Source organism: Dryobates pubescens, chromosome 17, assembly GCF_014839835.1.
Source record: "Dryobates pubescens isolate bDryPub1 chromosome 17, bDryPub1.pri, whole genome shotgun sequence".
Taxonomy (NCBI): domain Eukaryota; kingdom Metazoa; phylum Chordata; class Aves; order Piciformes; family Picidae; genus Dryobates; species Dryobates pubescens.
In genome coordinates, this window is record NC_071628.1 from 2,054,691 (window position 1) to 2,072,897 (window position 18,207).

The following is an 18,207-nucleotide window of genomic DNA, read 5'->3' on the forward strand; positions in this document are numbered from 1 at the left end:
CCTTCTCTCCCTCTCCCCCTCTCTCTCTCTTTCACTGCCCCTGAGATCCCAGCTCCAAAGAGGTACTCCACATTTTTTCATTACCAAAACTGCGTTGCAATAATCATTTGTTGCTAATTGAAACCCTTGGAGACATTTTTCCCCACCCCCTTCACAAACATGGCAACTTTTAGACATGAGAAGAACGTTTAGTTTTTATTTTATCTATATATATATAGATATAAAAATACTACAGGGAGGAGGCTGAGTCTTTCACCCGCGAGAAATATCAGCTCGTCAGCCCCCTTCCCTGGGAGGTGGTGGGGAGAACAGGACCCCAGTACAGTGAGGGCTTGGGAAAATTTGGAATACATTAGACTGCCTTTGGCAGGAGAATACTCTCCAACTAATGGATTCCTGCTCCTTTTTGTGTGTGTGTATCAGTGTGGGGGGTTTCTGGAAAGAGGGGTGGTGGTCGTGGTGGTGGGAAGCCGAGCTTTTATTTTAAGGAACTGTTAGGGTAAGGAGTGTGTCATACTTGACAAATGGAACAAACGCTCTTCCATTTCTTGCTTGTCCTTGCCTTAAAACAGGAATTAAGTTAACCACAGTGCTGCATGTTAATTGCATGTTTACTGGGCTAATGAAAATTACAAAAGGGTTTTGCCACCTCGATCGGTGATGAAAAAGTATGAAGGCGATTGTCAGTGCAGCCTTCGGGGAGGGCCGAGGCGGGGGTGGGGGGAGGTGAGGGGGGTGTGGGCCGGGCACTAACAATATTGATCAGAAGAAGGATAAATCTTTTAACTGCTCATTAATACCATAAATATGGTCTACACAAGTTTCCACTCTTGTTAAGTCTAATCAGTACATGGAAGATGGAGGCATAGCCCACTTGAATGAATTTTTATTATTGCCAGAGGGGTACGTGCATCTGTGGGCTCTTTCCCCTCCTCACTTTGTGCCACCCCCTCCTCACAGCTCCAACATCTTCTCTTGACGAGGAGGATCGTGACGCTGTGCAGAAAGCACAGGAGACAAATTCGAGATTTTCGTCCTTTCTCCCCCTTTCCAAGCTCTCCTTTTCTATAAAGCTGAAAGGGTCGTAGTGGGAAAAGCCTAAAAGGGGGAGCCCCTGCATACCCCCATTCTTGAGATCCTTAGATGAAAGGATGACCCAGTAATTCAGTTTGGTGATAACCATTTTCATGCTTGAAAACAAACCGCCAAATTAAACCTAAATGGAAAGAGCAGTGGGAAAGTGGTGGGAGCAGGGCATTTTGAGATCCCCCCCACCTCTCCGAAAGGGATTGTTTGGCAAAAGGAGGAGGGAAAGGCAATTAAACAGACTAAAGATGATTTAAATCCCAGCCAAAAATGATTCCAGGGAGAAGTTTCCCCCCTCCGGTGCTGCCCAGCCCTGGATTTGAAAACTTTGGCCCAACTTGTGGCGAAAGCTACAACTTTGCTCTGCAGGGGTCAGAGGTGAGGGCTATTTTAACCCTAAAAGCCTGCGAGTGACCAAGGTTGAAGCTGGGCTCACAGCACTAATAGCCATAATTACCTCCTCCCCTTCCAGGGACATTCCTCACTGCAGCACTGTTAGACGCCGAATTGAAGAAAATCCTGGAGCAGAGCGTATCTTGGGGGGGTAAATAACAGCAATATGAAGGAATTTCAGAGCTCTCCCTTTTGCTTGGGGGGATTGAAGCTTTTTTTCCCCTTTTTTGCCCCCCCCCCTTCCTCCCCCCCCCCCGCCCCTTGCCAGCATTCCCAAGGCGCTGGGTCTTTGTCTTAGAAGGAATGGAGTGTCTGAATGGTGTGAAAGGGACAGAGAGGGTCGCTTCAAATCGATTTTACTTGTCCTCTCTGTCTTTTCGGATCAACGCCCTTCAATGGACACATAGGTGCTCTTTCAACCAAAAACTTGTGCAACATTTTCTGCCTGTATTGGTGCTAAATACAATAAATGCTGGGCAGATTTTTTTCCCTTTCTTTCCAAAGCAGAAAGCACCCTAATTAAATTGTTTTATATGGACAGTCAAGACAGACCAATTAAGTATGCATTAGTATAAAGATATATTCGAGAGATAAGCGCTCTATAGGAGCCCTGTCTAGGCAAGGTGTGTGAAGTGTCCTCTCCAAGAGAGGCTGTAAGCAAGGTTTCATATGGATTTTTCCCCTCCATTGCTTCCTATACTCGAGTAACGGATTGAGTAAGTTACCGAAAAGCCATTAGTGAAAGTGGTTTATAAACAAAGTTAACAGGTGGATGTAGCTGGTTTTGGATTTGAATAACAGCCGCACATCTGTAACACACAGCCCTGCATTTATGCGGCATGTATGCATGCAACGTACACGAACAGGGGAAAATGCCTTCCACCTAGAGCTTACATGCAAATGCACACCCCCGGGAATAAAATAAAAACCTGGGCTCTTCTTCAGGCTGCAGGACACGATGTGAGGAGTCACAGACACACACACATCAGAGATATAACCGGGTATCTATTGTGTATAGGCGCCCAGCCCTGCATCAGAGGCAGGCAGGCGCACAGGAGGCTGCCCTGCACAGACAGCAGCCGCAGATCCTCGGGCATGAAGCATCCAGCCAGCCCGAGGGAACCACGCGTGGAAACATTTCCTGTCCGAGGGATAGTCTTTCCCAGGAGTGAAATAGCAGATCAGGAAAAAAACACATCCACATAGGAACTTCTCTTTCTGCCCATGTTATCACCCTGGGAAAGCTCTGGTGTATGGTTAACCACAGGAACCGGGCTTTAAGCTCTTCTCCATTTCCATGATTATTATGATTTTTTCTCTTCACTGCAGGTTTTCCACGTCGCTAAAAACAAACAAACAAACACCCCCCCCCCCCCCCCCCCCCCCAAACTCCTAAACAGACTAACAAACAAGCAAACAGACAAAGCAATCAATCCCCAGCCCTGCCTCAGCCTGATCCTGGGGCAGGCAGAGCGGCGGGATGCGAGGAAGAGGAGAAAGGAGGTGGGCTGGAAGTTGCAGGGGCACCTTCCATTTCTGGGCACTTCGGTACCCAGGCGCCGGGGCAGAGATGTCGGGGAGAGGCCAGTGCCCAAAGCTGCTGCAGAAGGGACCGAGGAATCGCCCCTTTATCGTGACATTGCACCGCAGAGACAGGACGGGGTTTTTGCTGGAGGGGCCGGAGAGGAGAGGACAGGGTACAGGGATGCTCCGGCTGCCCGGTTTGATATTCATTTTCTGGCAGCGCTTTAGCTGTGTTAGCCCATCAAAGGCAGATGGGAGATGGGGAAGAATAATCCATTCCTTGCTTGGGTGCTTTAATGTCACGGTAAACAGGTTAGAAACAGACATTTTTAAAGCCTCAATTTCTCTTTACTGGTTACCTTCGAGGATAAATCATAACAGACTGGATGGGGAGCAAAGAATTCATCTAAAGGAGATCTCAGCAAGTCACTGCCCGGACAATAGTCCACCTCCTGTTGGGTTGCGTATTGATCAGGAGAGGAGCTGAAGATGTCGCCACACTAAATATTTACTGATCACACACAAATAGCCGGGACTTGAACGATTTTCTCCTGTGAGGAGAGCAGAGAGAGAAGGGTAAATCATTTTATTAGTGTGTATAAAGCAAAGAGCACACTCTGGCTTGGAGTGTTTTAAGATGTGTCTTCAGCTGGATGAAAAGAGTTAGGGAAATCGATATGGAGTGATTAGACGAGCCAGTCGTGTCAAAGAGAGAGGCTGTGAATTTCATGGATTTGGTTATACCGGGAAGGGGGAAAATATACCGAGAGGTTAAAGGGAGGAACCCATTGCAGCAGAGCCAATGGAAAAATAATATCTAATCAGAGCCGACAAAGGTAGGGACAGGGTGAGACCCACATTTCTAAAGAATCACATCAGCTGGAGAGGGATCAGGGACAGACATGAAAAGAGGCAAACGGGGGGAGAGGAGGAGAGTAGGCGCCTAGAAATTCTACAGACCAAATCCAGGAGAGGCAGAGAAAAGTCGCCTCTGTGGAGCAATGCTGAGACACCAGGAAAATGGGGACAAAAGACCCAGGAGCGAAGGGAAGGCGAGTAAATGGGCGCCTGACTTGCAAGTGAAGTTGAGGGGTCTCCAGCCCCGGGTGCCCACCAGGCAGGGAGGGATCTGGCAGCAGAAGAGAGGGCACATCTAGCTCAGATGAAGGGTTTAAATCCTTCTCCTACAAGTTTGTTCTTCCCTTTCCTTCCCACTTCTCCCCCAAGCAAATGTGGTGAGTAAAATGGATTTTAGCGTTTAACCACCTCATTTTATCCCTGTAATGACAAGGCTCGTAATATGTAATCTACAGATTACTGCCGTTCGAGGGTGACCACGGGAAAAAAATAATAATAAAAAAATCAGTATTTCTGCAAATGACAAAATGGCTAAAACCAGCCCGGGTTTTAAATATTGAAGCTGGGGAGCTGCTGCTGCAGGGTTTTGTCGGTCCCAGGGAGCAATTGAGCCGTGGCTCAGGTACTGCCCTGGGGTGTCTCGGGAGTTTAAAGAAAACTTTGCTGGAGACGAGCAAATGTCTAAGTCCCGAAGGGCAGAAAGCTGGGAGAAGGGCAGAGCTCTGCCAAGCGACGTTAAAATACGTTTTTTTCAGGGATGCTAGGGATTTTTCCACCCCCCAGCCCTCGAATCTCTGATGTTTGGGCCGCGTTCATGCGTTACCTTCTCTCTGTGTATGTTGCTATAGCAGAAAATAGGATGCGACTGCAGAGAACTAAGTCAGAGGAGCGGGAGAAAGTTTGAGCGGCACTTTAAATGAAGCTGATTGCTGGGAGGGAGGAAAGGCATCTTAAGCTAGGAACCGAGGAGTAAAACTGATGTGAAAACAGCTTTTCACTTCTCTTCCAAGTGCTAATTTTGCTACTGTAAACAAACACTGAAGTTAGAAACAGCTGCAAATAGACTGCCGGGCACCCAGGGCTCAGGGACCAGGGGGAATAGAACAACTTTTGTTCATCTCTCGAGCTGAATTTCACCCAAACTTTGCTTTCTCCTGAAAGCAGGGGCTGATGCTGCTTTTAGTTGTGGAGAAGGAGGGGGGGAAGTCATATAGGCATATTAAGTGTATTTCATGTGAGCCTATAGAGCGGAGGCAGCTCGGCTGGACTAATGCAACAGGAAACCTTGGGATAGACTCAGCCTAATTAACAGTTTTCCATAGTTGAAGCGATTTTTAAGAATCCCAGAGGATTAGCCCAATATGTTCAGGTGTGAGGCTACGAGGGCCTATAACTCCTTTCACTATAATCTTATAACCTCCTTACCTAATTCCTTAGATTGCAGATAGGAAGAGTCTGACCCTGGAGGTCGGAAGGAGCTTGGTTTCATTAACCCTTCCCTCCCCAGCGATGCTCCAAGGTTAACTGCTCTGGGCTGTGGGTTTGGGGGAGGAAGGGCAAAAGAAAGGGATTTATAAGAGGGGCTGATCCGATGGGGAGGGGGCAAGGTTTAAAATGATTTCTGCTCCCTTGACTCCCCTTGAGCCAAAGGAGAAATGGAAAGGGAACTTTTTTTGCTTTCCCATGCACCAAGAAGTGCATAAATCTATGGACTTTTGTGAGACAATTAATTCCCTTCATAGTATTTTATATTTCTCCTATCTATCTATCTATCTATCTATCTATCTATCTATCTATCTATCTATCTATATCTCCTTTAGAAAAGTGCAGGATATGAAACATTCTAGAAACATCAGATATTGCAGAAAGCAAAGCAATCTCCATCATCAGGACCAGCAGCAATCTCTTGAGCTTCTTGTCCACAATAGAGCTGTAATCTTTAAAGAAAAAAAAAATCTATACAGGCTTCTCAGACTGCATTTGCCTGGTAACACACCTGGTTTATATTTTAATAGGTAGTTCCATTGTATTGATTCAGGGCACATCATTGATGTTGAAAGTTAATAACTCTCAAATTATATCTATCTGCCTACATACATAATTGCATACACAGAATAACACTGTAAGAATTTGCATTTTGCAGCACATTCTTTGTTCTTAAATCTTTTAACACATTGAATTGTTCCTTTGAAGAAAATGCTATTGAACCACATGTTTAAGGAAAAGATGCTGCTAAACTATATGTTTAAGCAATGAAAGTGTTGAGTGAAATACAGGTTTCTTTGTATTTCACACAAACCTTGCCATACGCCAATCTTAACCTATACATCCAAACTGTTTCCCCCCCAGCCCCCTCCTTCTTTCTTTCTTCCCAGTCTGAAGGCAGAAATATGTGAACTGCTGAGAGAGGTGGGTACTTTTTGGTAAGTATGTTTAGATATGATCTTCAGATACATTTATTGTACTTTCAAATTCTTTAGATACTAATTGAGCAAGCAAACAATATACCAGCTGAACGTCTCAGCTCCTTCACAATTTAACAAGCTCTTAATATAGAATTATATTGTAGCCATCCTTCTACCAAACAATATAACTGAAGAGTCAGCAAAAAGGAAACAACAACAACAAAAAAGTTAAAATCAAATTATAATTGCTGCCTTATATCTGACTCTTCTTCCTTTTCATAGTCCTAATGAACTCTTTAAAGTGTTGTCTTTCTTTCTTTCTTTCCTTTTTTTTTTTTTTGGGTTTGTTTTAAATTTCCTAGTGACAGATCAAAAATAATTAGCAGAATCAGAAGCAGCTGGAAAGCTTGAAATAATGTGTCTAAATATTTCATATTGCCACTTAGAATACTAGTCCACCAGTTGTAAAAAGAACCCAGTCTCTATTTATTCTGCAATAGATTATACATACAAAAAGATAGATCCCTTTTTTGTCCCCCTCCCCGCCCCGGGCCTGCTTCAGAGATGACATAAATAGAGATTGAATTATCAAGAAAAACAAAACAAAACAAAACAAAGCATAAACTTAAACCAAACCCTGGACAGGAATAGAGACAGGCAGATATAGCTACGTAAGTGTGCCTGAACAACGCAACCTACCACACTAGGGGATGGTAGAAAAAAATAAATAGATCGCATATTTATAACCTCAGAATTAAAATACATTCTTATCTCTCCCCTCTGAAAGGGTGCAGTTTTCTTGGAAATATTTTGAATGCATATTTTAAACTCCACGTCCCAAACTGAATTAAGAGGAGCTGTTTTACCCAAGATTAAAGCGCTTGTTTGTAATTTAATGTTTAAGTTCCAACTGCCTGTCAATTGCCATATCATTCTCTTGCTGTCTTCCCTCCTTCAGTTTGGAGACCTTAGTTAAAATGAGGCCAGTTTATACCAAATCCTAATTTCTGTTTGTAAGAATTGAGTCAAGGTTATCCAAAATGACCACATGTGTTTGTCTGAGGTAAATGGGATGAGAACTTTTAACGTCCAAAGGGTTAAAGCTAAACTGAAAACTTTAAAGCAAGTGGATACCAGAAAGCAGTGAAAAATGGCACGTCTGCTCTTTCTTGACAAGCTTGCCTTATATCACATGTAAGGCAGCACACATTTTTGAATCTAAGACCAGTTTTAGTTTTTAATAGGAAATAATTACATGGAACTTTATTTCCAGAGAGTATGTCCCTTCCAGCTACAGTGTTTTGCTTTGATCTAAGCATTAACTGGTAATAAAATAACCATATTTTGGATCCTAAGCATATTGATGCTTAAAGGAATGTTATGCTTTCAATCAAATTCTAACTTTAGATTATCCAAAGGTATTCATCCTTCTTTTGTCAGAAACCAATTTGCTCATTTACTCCTCCAGCTACTCACACGTGTTTTAGCACACTTTGTTATTTTATGGTAGAATTTGCACTATTGAGGTGGAAAACTTTTAGATGAAGCTAAATTGTGTTCCAGTCTGGCAGTTTGGGCTGTTTCTCACACAGCTCCCCAGTCCAGCCCTTCTTTACACTTGTTGTACACCACCACCATCACTCATCTCTGAGCCTGACTACCACAAATGTCTTTGCAGCAATATTTTTTTTTTAAATGTTCAGATAATTGTTATTTATTTATTTCCCCCCCAACCTGAAGAATCATTTGTACCCATCCTGGACAATTAACCTCCCCTTTATATCACAGCCCCAAGTGCAGTGCTTCATAAAGACATGAAAAGGACATCCCAGACAGAAGGACCCCAGCCCAGGCTTGTCACAGAGCATAAAAGGAGAGAGAAGGGGAGTTTTTATCTCTTCTCCCCACCTATTCTTAATAGCTCTAAGTTTCAGTGTGACAATAAAACAGTTTTGATAACATAGCTCATGGGTTTCTCTGCCACATAAAGTTTTCTTAATAATAAAAAAGAAGAAACTTTATCCCTGCTAAATTAAAATAGGGCAGATGTTGGATATGGTTTGTATTAGCCAACCTTTCACCCCTTTGCCCCTGGCACTAAAGTTCTGACTTTTTCTTTCTACTATGTCTGTTTCTAACTGAAAGGTATTATTCCTGCCCTAGCTCTCTTCTCCTATTTATTTTTTCAGTGTCTGAAATTAAACCTATTCATTTAGCAATATACATTCTACTTCAGGCTGCTAAACCTGGCCAGAGAGGGGAAATGTTTTCCAAAAAGTGATGCACCACTGACCTTAAAAGAAAACATGAAGCAGGGAAAGCTGTTCTTAAAAGGTTTATTTCTAGAGAATTTTGTAGCTCTGTTGACATTACAGGGATAATGGCCATATTGCAGTGGGCTTTCAAGGCCCAAGAGGTTTATGTTTTCTTCTGACCATAAGTACAATAAAATTTTAAAGGTGCACAAAGCCTCAGCACTTTAGATATTTAAAACTACCCTGAACAAACCCTTGGGAAGCATACATTATAGTGGACAGCTTTGCTGAGAGAAGAGGGGATAGGAAAAACCCCCCAAACCCTAGACCCAAATACCCCCCCAATCCTTTTTTTCTTTTTTCCCCCCAAGCTAGCTGTATGAAAATCCTGTCTATTAAACTCCCAAGGATAGCACAACTCTTTCCTCCAGGGCTGGGAAGATAGAATTTATTGTCCATTTGGAGCGATCAAGTTTAGGCTAATAAAAAGTCCTCTATAAGCAGAAATGCCTAAGTTGATGTTTGGCAGAGTTTTCAATAGTAGAGTTTATATAGGATGGGGGGCTCTGCACTGTTTGAAATGACTCATATCTCAGCAGCCAAAGATGATTTGACGTACAGGAGTAAACGTTAGTAGGCAACGGCTGAAGGTTAATCAGCACTGCCTTCTGAGCTGGGTGGTTGAAAGCAGGAAAAAGTGAAAGCTGCTCTCTCCAGCCCTTCCCTTTGCAAAGGTGCTGCTAACTTTTATGATATTTTTTCCCCCCTCTTGCTCTTTTACTATCTGTCTTTGTGCCTGAGGGCCAGTGAAAGAACACTGCAGATTCTAGATTGCTTTCAGAGTTTCCCTTTGCTGATGATGGATTACCATGTCAATTTAAACGGCATAGGATTAATTTGTTTCAATGATTTCTCTTTAGGCTGAATGCCAGTCTTTTTTTTTCTTCCTTTTTTTTTTTTTTCCCTATCTCTCTCCTTGCTCTTCAGAATAATAATAAATAATAACAACAATAACAAATCCTTAAAAGCCCCCAAACACTTGTGATATCCCACATTAAAAAGACAATAATAGAAATAGACAAGTTAGGTGTAACGTTGCAACACAGCTATAAGTTTGAGTGTTTTTATCTCATTCTGAGGGGCTGAAGCATACAGTCAGTCACATTAAAATGAAATTGGATCCAACGTTTATTCAATAAATACTTGTCTTGTAGGTAATCCAGAGCAGAGTGCTTTTGACACATAAGGACTTAATTTGTCTTGGATAACAAGTTATTAATATGGCACATTTAAACTTGCCACCTACAATAAGGTCATTTAGATCTATAATATGACTTGCATGAGAACTTCATGAAGCCAGAAATAAAGTTTGGAAGTTCTGACTTGTGGAGTAGACACAGGGCTCAAGAAAGTTCAGAGCAAGCGGGAGCCACCCAAACCCAAATGATGTGCACCCACTCTTCTTTGAAAGGCAAACATAAATGGAGTAAGGAGGGGAAAAAAAAAGAACCCAAATGCCTGTTTTCAAATGGGAAAGTTTTAGAGCCATGCTGCTAAGCAAAGAGAGAGAGTGAAAAAACAACATTTCATTCAGGGTGGAAATTTGCCTGCATTTGCACCCTACCTCTTCCATGTGCTTTGCAATTTACTTGCTTTTAATAATAAGTGAGGAAGTTGGAACATAATCCACCCATAAATGTTATTGCTGTAATTTGATTGTGCTGTGTTTGTTCATGCATTAGCCGTATATGTAAAGCGAAGTGGGGATGTATGGTGGTGATCCCCGCACAGCCTGAACAAACAGAGGTGTTTTGGTACACACTGGATTTCAAATCCCAAACACTTCACAACTGGTTTAAAATTTGGGAAGCTGGAGCCGGGGTGTTTCGTTTCAGACCTATCCTAACCAAACAATGCCTGCAAGAGGTGCATCAGGAGGGGAATGTTGCGGGCATGCGGCACAGGGTGCGTTCTGCGGCTGGTGATTTGTTCTCCACACTGTGTGTGCAAGCTTTAGTATTCTGCTTTCATGTGTTAAGGTCTGGGTTGCTCCTGCCCTCGCAGATTCTGTCTCTTTAAGTAACTAAATCTTATTTTTAAGCTCTTCCCGGGGAAAGGATGTTTCACATGAATAGAAAAATGCAGGCAAAAAAGGCTAATTGAATGAAAAGAGAGAATTAGGTTAAAAATAGAGTACAATCTAGTATCACATTTTCACTAGTGTAACCTGAAATGAAGGTGTCTCCAAGTCCCCAGTGATGCCCGAGTGTTTAGATGTTGGGCACAGATGGAGACACCTATTGAAATGTGTCTGAAGAAGATTAATAGGACTTGTCAGTGTTGGGAAAGCACTGCTTTGCTGTAAATTTCTACTAGCACAAGATGAATTACCGATGAATGCTCAGTTATCAACCCCATCACTATCATTGGACACTAAATCAAATTGAGCAGTTATCTACAATCAGAAAATTTCTTTTAAAAATAGGCATACACCTTTAGGCTTAAAGGCTTTAATAAGACAATATCCTCTATGGTATGTGTGTGTTCACGAAGGGATATGATTTAAAGTTTCTCTACAAAAAGCTTCTGTGGGGAAACGAACTCAAGTTTAGTGTGAAATCAGGGTTGTCAAACAATAGAAGATATGCAGAAAATACTGGTTATACAAGATAGTGTTCTGCTGGGGGAACCTGATACAAAATGGATTTTCATGCATGTCATTAGATTTTTGGATCCATCACATTGGTGAGGTGTTTTATTCATCGCTCCCCTCCCCTTATTTTTAGTGATGATAACAACCTCCTTCTCTCTACCTCAGAAACTGAGCATCCGAATCACATCCTGATGCAAAATAACTGTCAAGACTCAGGATACATGGATAATAATAACACCACCCCCCCACTATAGTTAGGAAATTGCACCTTAATATAATGCAATATGTGATGAAAGAATCAACAAATAATATTTTAACTCAGAATATTTCCTTCTCTCGTTTATAAAAGAAGAAGCTGTCTCAAGCAAAATCATCGCAAGCATTTCCCAGCCCACTGCTAAGGTAAATTAGCTGTTTTTGTTTACTGTGTGATGCTGATGGTGACAATGATACTAAAGAGACATTGGATATTCTTTTCCTTCTCACCCAGGCACTGTACTACTTTATCCAAGGAGATTCATCATGGCATGTTTTCTGAAGTCAGTTATTCCCTTTTATTATAGACAAGGGCGGTCATTTATGTTTAGGGAGGGAGACAGGTACAGTGCCTTTATCTGATCTGTGTCCCTAGCCACAGCCACCTTCCTAATAGACAGCAGATTCTCGCTCCAGAGGATCAGGCCCTATCTGGGCTACTTCTCAGCCAAGGAATGTATCCTTCCCTTCATCTCCACATATCTTACCTTGTGATGTAGGCTACTTTTTGAGGAGGGAATAATATGCCATTCACCACAAAGCACAGCTTCAAAGCCTTTGTGTGTTTCTCATCTCCAGCCAAAGCTTATTATTATTTACCACCTTCAAAAATTTGCCTGGGTGAGGGATAGCAGCAGTTATTGTCTTCATTTTTTTACACCCTAATTTTCAGGCAGCAAATGCCCTGCATTGGGGCCTGATTCTCACTCAGATGGAAGTTACTAACTTTAAGGAGTATGGAGCTGATTTCAGCCAGCTCCAGCCTGTGCCCTTCTAACACAGTCACAGTACAGCATCCCCTTGTTTATTTTTTTCCTTTGGAGGGCATGTTTCTTTCAACATATTTGTTTTACACAGAGCATCAGCTGATTCCTAAAGTGTGGCTTGGTTGTTTTGTGTTTTTTTTTTTCTTTTTTCTTCTTTTTTCTTTTTTTCTTTCCCCCTCTCAAACATATAAAAAGAATATTAATAGGGAATATTAATAGAGCTGAGTGCAGGACGATGCTGGTTAAATTGTAGTAGCTGAGAAATATGAACTAGTGAACATAATCCATAAACTCCATTTGGTTACTATAATACTCCAATCTGTATTTATTACAACCCCGCTCTGATGCTTATACAACTGCAATTGCTAGATTTATACACTCTAATGGTTTCACAATAGGAAAAACCTGTGTTCTTTATCTTTCTTTTCCTGTCCAAAATAACCCCTTCCACATACACTTCAGGCTTCTCTGGACCTTGTCTGGGTTTAATCACAGGCTGTGGGACAAAATGTGCATTATTAAGAAATATAAATATTTTCAGAAGCAATCAAAGGGTTGAAAGATTGATTCGGCATGTAGATTGGATTTAATTCGAAGCAGCTTTGTTCTAATGAGGACTACTGGGATACAAAGACGGCAGCCACTTATGGCCACCAGTTGGGAACTTTGACTTGCTGCAGCAACCTGTCAAGGCTTTCAAGAAACTGGCAGGTATCAGCCAGCAAAGTGGTGGGGAAGCTGGAGGGCTATTGTTTTCAGCCTCCTTCTGAGGCTGGATTAGGATTTCATAGTCTCTCTCTCTCTTTTTTTTTTTTTAACCAAACAGTGAAGGTTTGGTAAAACATTTTAAGGTTAGTTTCTTGCTGCCTGTGGCACCAGATCCTGCAATCCCTGACTCGAAGGAAACCCCCCTGGACTTTATGGGGAATTTGCCTGTGGGGAAGGTGGTAAAGCTTGGCCGAGCCCCAAGATCAGCAAATTTGAGAGCCCTGTAGCAATTTGTACCACTTCCAGACCTGGTGTGGTTGTTTTCATGGTGACTTTCTCTGTTAAAATTTGCTACCTGTGCTCCTAAATGTGGTGGGATCTTTTTGCACAGGGAGGTGTTTTCCCCTAGGGAAAAACACAGCTCCACATTGGCTTGGAAGCTCTTGTGCCTTCATCAGGTGACCCAGCAGAACTGCCAGGCCCATCCTGCTTCCCAGGGAAAAGCCTGCAACATCCAACAAAACATCCTTGAGATGATGCTGAACAAAAAGGGACACTTGATAGCTTTCCTCTCAGGCTTATGAAAAACACAACAGTAAAATTTCCATGAGCACCACGCGGGAAGGTGTCATGTCACAGGTACTTGGGAAGCGCAAGACCCTGGCAGCCTTCCTTAATGTGGAGTGTACAGTCAGAATCACAGTATATACAGGATCAAACACTGACTAGTTTCTCTCACCCCTTAGCCCCCCCCTTGCCTACTTTTGTCCACAAAAGCAATAGAAAGAGAGAAAGCTTGAATTTTCTGAACTGTTTCACCCATCCACAGCTGGAATTCCAAAGTGAAATGAAAATGCCTTTAAAATCAACCCTACATGGGAGCCTGAGAGAACAAGTTTTCCTTTGTTGTAGGGTATAGTATTATTTGCTGTAGGTTTTTGATATACATTCTAAATTAGGCCTGCAAAGGAATGCTTCATCTTTAATTCATCACTCTCAGCTGAAAGAGATTAGCAATGTCTAGCACGCACCCTTCGTATGGTGCTGACCTCATCAAGTATGGTCTGAAATTAATTAGCCTCATTCATTCCAAATGGAAAAGGATAATGGAGCTGCATTTTAGAGATGACCATCACAAATTGTATGCAGCATATTTAAAATCCCTCCCCCCTCACTCCCCTCCCCCCCCCTTTTTTTTTTTTTTAAAAAAAAATATATATTTATTTTAACCCCATGTAGATTAAAATTCTTTCCAGAACTTGCAATATGTCAGAGGTATCGAGGCATTAGGAGCAGAAACCACTCTGGTTTTATTTGTGGAACTGGGAGCCACATTTTGTGTGGGGGGCTGTAAAAGCAGCGAGCCTGCCTTAACGGCAGAACACCTGGAATTCATTTGATATTTCCAGGTGCTCTGGCAAACTGGGGCATCAGGCACTTGATGTTTAAACATTCTTCCACTGCCTTGCTTAAATCAATATGAAAGTGGTGTCCCTTTGTCATTCATACATGCAAAGTGCTAGCACAAACTCCAGCTTGGCTTCAGAGTCCTACATCACTCATAATCTAATTAGAAATCAGAGCAGAGCTGAAGCAGCATTCTTTGTGGATTCTTGGGCAGCAAATAGGGACACTTGTCTTTTGTTTCCCTCCTGGATTGCATCTTTCACCAGCTTTCACACCACATCTCTAAAGGTGGTTAGGTGCATCAAGATGTTGACAGGCATGAAGGACAAGATTATTTAGGTATTTAGGTGCTTACCCAGGGTGATTTCAAATGGAGTTAAGCAACTGGATGTTATTGGAGGGAGGGGGGTTGAAGCGGGGGGGGGGGGGGGGGGAAGGGGGGGGGAGAAAAAAGGGAAAAACCCCCAACCCCCCAAACCTTCCAGTGTTTATGAAAAGCTCTACTTTATTGTCCTAAACTCTAGCGACGTGGGTGATGTTTTTCCAGGATGAAATTGCCTGCAGGGTAAATTTACTGAAGTCTGCTAATTTTTAGTGAGGTCAGTGGGTACTTAAATTTGGGTAGTGCAGCTCAGCCTGGCAGGTCACCCAGTTCTTCCCTGACTGAGCGTGGTGGTGGTGGTTGTGTGCGCTCTGGATGCTTCCAAAGAGACTGAGAATGTAGTAAAGAACATGGGATTTCTCACAGGAATCTGGAAGATGCCCAGGTCTGAGACAATGGTGAGGACTGGGACAAAATTCTGCTTCAGACTGGATTCCTCCATCTGAGTAGTTCTGTCTGGACCTACAATTGCTGATGGGCTGCAGCAATGTGGACCTTTCTCTCTCTCCTTACTCCACAGCATCAAATCACCAGAAGGGCCTAAGATAACACTGTGAGTAACAGACTTGTTTTTCCTCACACCAAATAATTCATTATGGAACTTCAGATTTTGAATTATAAGGTCAAAAGGGCCTGTATCTGCAATGCCAGGGCTGGGGGAATATTCTTGCACTTTGCATGCCCAAGTGTGGACATACAGGAAAAACATTTTGTGATTATGTGTTGTAAGCACCTCATACACAGGAAAATGGAGAATTAATTCTTTCTCTTCAACACAAACAAATATTTGTCTTCCAAAGAACTCTATTCATTAAGACTGCCATTGGATCCGGGATTCAATCCATTGTTATTAATCCTAAATGAATTCAAGTTTGTCTATCACTAACAAAGCTGCTCGTCACCTGATAATCCAAATTTGCTCAGGAAAAAAGAATGAGCAAATGTTAGAAGCAGCAGGTGAAATCATAGCACAGTTAAAAAGCCTTCTTTCAGGGGAAGCACAGGATAGATTAAATTGTTATGTTAGGCCGTGTCGTGAGCCCACGTCAATTTTGTTTGAGATCTTATCTTAGCTCAGAACTGTTTCCTCCTAAATTAAACTAAATGCTTGAAGACATGAGAAGCATATTGACCCAAAGATTCTAAACTTTGGACTAAGTAGCCTTCTGATCTTTTGTCCACAGAGTATCGAGTTGTAAAGCTGTGGAATATTAAATAATCATGATTATCTTCAACTTGCCTAAGTACATTTGTCATGCTGGAACACTGACATGCATTTGCCTTGTTTTTTTCAGAACAAGACATTGGTTTTGCCTTCAACTGGTTTCATTTGCCACCAGTCTTACAGCCTGTGACCTTCTGCTAATATTAAGTCTCATGCACCAACCATGGTCTGAAACTCTGTGTGTGCTGCTCTTAATCCCTCTTTTGCAAATGCTGTTGTCCAATACATCAACAACCAGAAATCTCGTAATCGAAATGACTGAACTATGCCAGTGCTTCGATCAGCTGTTACCAGGCACCTTCAGATTCAGAAATGCAGTGTAATTCACCTGGGGTAAGAAATCAAATTTCAGAATGAGCTGAACAGGCATTTTTAGGAATAAGGAAGTTCCTGAATAAACCAGCTTTTTAAATTCCACCTTTTGTGTGTTAGCACTGGAAATCAATATACTCTGCACTTCCAGAAACCAGATGAGCTTGAATTGTCATAATTAAATATCATCCTGGGATTTATTTATTTATTTTCCCCAGCACAGCCAAGCAAGGAGTTTTACTCCTGACACAAGAGTTTTCTCAGGTAAGGACAACTTACTAACTTACTACAGCAGTGATATAAGCTCCAAGCGGTTCCATTATTTTTGTTGTTGTTGTTTTTGTTTTTTAGAAAATGAGTCTCTACCAAAATGCATAACACAATTCATCCCTGGTGTCACAGCCCTGAAGAGAGTTAGAGAAGAAATGATATAGTTTAGATGCTTTTTAAATACAAGCATAATGATGGTGCATTTAATAATGTGATCTACTCAGCCGGACTTCTAATTATCTACATGCAGACTGCGTGTCCATTCATCACTCCATTCACTGCAGCTGGAGTGTTGCTTACTGGTAGACATGAACACTACGTCAGAAGTTTGAATGGGAAGAAAACCAAGGAGAGTGCGAGGCTGTATATTAGCTTTAGACAAGTAGGATGTCATTGCCAGCCTGAATTTGTTGATGACACCAGGCATTAAGCAAGTAAATCTTTAGCCACTGAAGCAGCAGTTCACTTATTCTCAGCAATGACATCTGGGAGGCAATGATGTGGATTTACAACAACGCATATCGGTGTAGTAATAACGGCTGTTTAGCCCCAACCACAAAATAATGAGTCAAGATGGAGGTTCACCTTGCTCCTGACAAAAAGAGGTTTTTCTTATTTTAGCCTCATTTCAAACATTCAGTAGTCTGGGTTTCTGGCAGCAGAGGAGGATTTTTTGCCTGAGCTCACAGAATCATTTGGGCACTTTTTCTCACCTCGCAAAGATTATGGGGATGTTCAGCAATACAAAAAGGCATCCAGCTCCCTTCTGAGGGTTTGAGTGTGAGCTTAGACCTTTCTGTTTGTTCCCATTTGTACCAGACATCAGTGACCTATCGTGTTTTTTCCTAAACCACATTGCAGGTCCGTACACATGAGGTGAGCTCATGTGCTGAAAACAGGAGCACGTTGAGTAGCCATCGGAGTTCTCTGTCCCAGCCAAATGACCTGTCTCTCCTTCTGCAAGATTTTCTTGCTGTATATCCTAATTCTACCATCCTTTTCACCTAATAACAACCTAAATGAGTACTCTATAGGTGCAATTATGGTAATAGTTCTTTAACTGTGAATACTGGAAGCCTGTAACCTGTAATTCACTTTTTCTGATACTCTTCTGTAACACACTAGATGTGTTACTTTAAAATGATACTCTTCTGTAACACACTAGATGTGTTACTTTAAAATGTCTAGGACCTGAAAGCTAGATTTATGTAGTGATATATAATAGCAATGGAAACTAAGCCTCCTCCTTAGCTCAGGCTTTAGAGCAATGTTGTATCTCTTTGCCAGTTGGTGCCTTGTTCACCTATAAATATCATATCCACCACTCTGACAACCGTTCCAATATCAGTTAAACAAGAGGAAGCAAGATAGTTCTCCATCTGTTTAATTTAAAGTAAGAATATATGAAAATCCAAGACTGCTATCATGTAATGGCTTCTTCTCGGAGTATTCTGTTCAGGAGGAATAAGGACATTTGCTTTTCCAGAGTGAATCTACTGTATCTCCTTTAACACCAGATATCCTTCCTTTCTAAGGATGAACAATCACAAGACCTTGATTGGAAAGCATGGGGACCAAGCACACAGAGACATGTCTGATGAAGCTGGTTCCCTGGCTGTCACTGGCTGGTGGTTCAGCTCTCAGTCATAGCACAAGGTACCAAAGATCAGAGAAATACTGTGGGGTCTGTTCCTGTCCTGGCTTCTC

At 42.0% G+C, this 18,207-nt stretch overlaps 1 long non-coding RNA gene across 2 annotated transcripts in view; it reads left to right on the top strand.

Annotated features, from left to right (window-relative positions):
- Positions 1-15,240, top strand: part of LOC128898011 (uncharacterized) — a 17,291-nt gene extending 2,051 nt beyond the window's left edge. Inside the window, exons 2-4 of one of the 2 annotated variants that reach the window (XR_008462662.1) lie at positions 6,237-6,284; positions 11,527-11,576; positions 15,060-15,240. This is a non-coding gene — a long non-coding RNA (uncharacterized LOC128898011). Of the gene's footprint in view, positions 1-6,217; positions 6,285-11,526; positions 11,577-15,059 lie in introns of those variants that run through there. The other variant, XR_008462661.1, reaches the window with a different exon arrangement.
- The last annotated feature ends 2,967 nt before the right edge of the window (positions 15,241-18,207 follow it).